Source organism: Rutilus rutilus (assembly GCF_951802725.1).
Source record: "Rutilus rutilus genome assembly, chromosome: 3".
NCBI classification, from domain to species: domain Eukaryota; kingdom Metazoa; phylum Chordata; class Actinopteri; order Cypriniformes; family Leuciscidae; genus Rutilus; species Rutilus rutilus.
This window is the reverse complement of record NC_140211.1, coordinates 29,650,440-29,653,088: the sequence shown is the minus strand read 5'-3', so window position 1 is coordinate 29,653,088 and position 2,649 is coordinate 29,650,440. Positions and strand designations below refer to the sequence as shown.

The window sequence follows — 2,649 nt, the reverse complement described above, 5'->3', positions numbered from 1 at the left end:
AAAAGTATCGAAATCGCAATACTTGACTTGGTATCGGTATCGAAACAATAATTTTGGTATCGTGACAACACTATTATCCGGGTACTTTTTGTGTACTCTTTAATGAGGACTGTGAATTCGGACGTACTTCTTTGTCACATACTGTTTTTCGACTACTATATTATTGGGAACTGGGAAGTAGTTTGAAAATTTAGTTTTGTGTTTAAAATTTTGAGGAAATGGGTGAAGGTTTCAAGAAATGTGTCTTAGCAATTCATTATGAAAAACTGTAATTGTATAATTAATTACAAGGGTTAAAGGTGCTCTAAGTGATGCGACGCGTTTTTTAGGGCAAAACATTTTTTGTCACATACAGCAAACATCTCCTCACGATCCGCTAGCTGCCTGTCCCCTGAACACACTGTAAAAAAACGCGGTCTCTCTAGACACCACAGGCTCCACAAACGGCAACAAAAACAAACTGGGCTCACCCGCACCACGAAACATAATAAACAGTGTTTCAGCCAATAACCGACAAGAAGTGGAGGGTGGGGTTTGGAGGGTTAGTGCGCGTGCACGTGAAGGGGGTGTGTGGAGGAGAGAGAACAGAGAAGCATGAAGAGGGAAGTTTGAATTATGGCCGACACACGACCAAAGAGACGACGTTCCGATGAACAAATTGCAAAGAAGAGGGACAAGGATAAGGAACGCGTGAAGTCCCGAATTTACATCGGAAAAACCTTCGAAAGGTGGCGAGAACTCCGCCGGCAGAAGGGCTTCCAATCCGACATAGTTGCTCTGTTTTTGCAGAACAGGTAAATTCATTTTTCTTTCTAAACTGACGTTCATGTTCGCCAAACGAACACAAGGATGTAATTAGCTAGAACTATGCAGTCAGCGTTAACTTTGGTGAATACAACATGTATGTTTCTAGCAGCGATCAATCTCTATAGGGATGTTCGCCGGAGTCAAATGTGACGTCACGATATGGGCGTGGCCGCGAACTGGTTGGCAGAAAGAACCAACAAGTCGCAGCAGTCTACCTGTGTTTTGTCAGCATAATGTTAATTCTTTGTCCGAAGAAGCTAAAAAGAGATATAATTAAGCTTTTATAACCAGGGTTCATGTTCTCTGCCTGATCCATATCACCTGAGTGAGAATTTTTTGTTGTTCTTTGACTAACGAAGTCAGCAAATTCGTTGGATTTACAGCTAAAAAATGTGGCGGCACATTAGTAAAGAAAGCATCTGTGAAAGCAGCGCAGTTTGAGTGTTTCGGAACGTATATGTGATCGGAGAGCAAGATGAGGCCCTTCTCTGACTGCGTTTGAATGTGTGAGTTAAGTATTAAACTGTTGGTGAGATGAGATGCGATAATGCAACGCTGACATAAACTACAGTACAATGACAGTTGCACAGGTGTTGGGAACCGGTGAGAAAATGTCCGGTAGCCTACCCGGTCACTTTACCAGTAATAACAATATTAATTTAGTTCTGCTTAACGGTTCCTGAACGCTGTAACTAACAGCTTCCCAGCCATCAACACAGCTGCGTGTGATTTGTTTACATGCGAGCTGCACTAGGTCTATATCTGTATTCTAAGAGTTATTATTACTTGTATGGATCTCGTTAATAAATTGACAGAACTTAAATGTGTATTCTTACAAGTTAAAGAAGAAATGTTTGTGCAATTCCTTTTTTCACCTTTTATGAGGCCAAAAAAAACTGTCTGGTAAAAAGTCACAGTGGCTGGTGGTCAAAAAAGTTAACTTCAGGCCCTGTATATAACATTGGTTGACACGTAAAAATGTATTAAAATACAATAATTTGCCCTTAATATATAAGGGTATGTACACAGATGATACACACAGTACAGTACCCAATCTTGCCGATCACACAGCACGATACAACCATTTTTCTTCTGTGTTTGCGCTGCGCAGCAAGCGGCCATTACTTTTCTTCTGCCAACCAGAGCGCGTCGTGACGTCACGGCGAAGATCCCTATTGTAAATGATCAAGCAAATTCACAGTAGGGCGACAATTTGTGTGAACGATTGTTTTCATCCACTGTTTGACGTGTTTGAAAGTTCATTGATAGGCTATTGACAACTTTGACTAAATTTGTTTACGCCGCCAAATAATTGTTAATGCTCACTCGACACTGGGAAACGCGAAGCTAACGTTATCTTGCTATTATTGCGTCCTTGTATCAGGTGGTGAAACGATTTTAAGATAATGTTTCTCTTTTTCTGCATTCTGTTCTGCAATATATAAAAGCATTTATCTAACTTGGCGACATTACACATTGAATGAAGTATCAGTAAAACTTAACTTTGTTTGTAGTGACTATTTTGACTTTCCTTTATGTCGGAAGGGAGGGGAGGAGGGAGGAGACGGGATGAGGAGGAGGGAGGGTCTAGCCAGAGCCATATAGAGAGAGAGTTGCGACAACGGAAGTTCAAAATTCTTAGTTGTCACGTGATTCGCGTAGACCTCAGATAGTTCCAGGAAGTGCTTCGGAATCAACTAGCATGCTTTAAAACACAAGTTTATTTGATTCAGATAATCTGATAATATACAATCTTATTCTTTAAACGTCTTATCTTTTAAAACTGCATCACAAACGGTCTGTTCTACCGCGCTGCTGTTACTTCCGGGAACTATTGAAAGG

General features: G+C 40.8%; 1 long non-coding RNA gene across 1 annotated transcript; it reads right to left on the bottom strand.

Annotated features, from left to right (window-relative positions):
* Positions 1-931: 931 nt before the first annotated feature.
* On the bottom strand, positions 932-1,969 carry LOC311287042. Its single transcript, XR_014626680.1, has 3 exons — positions 1,858-1,969; positions 1,683-1,756; positions 932-1,022 (listed from the first exon to the last, which is right to left on the bottom strand). It is a non-coding gene; the product is annotated as an uncharacterized lncRNA (long non-coding RNA).
* Positions 1,970-2,649: the final 680 nt, after the last annotated feature.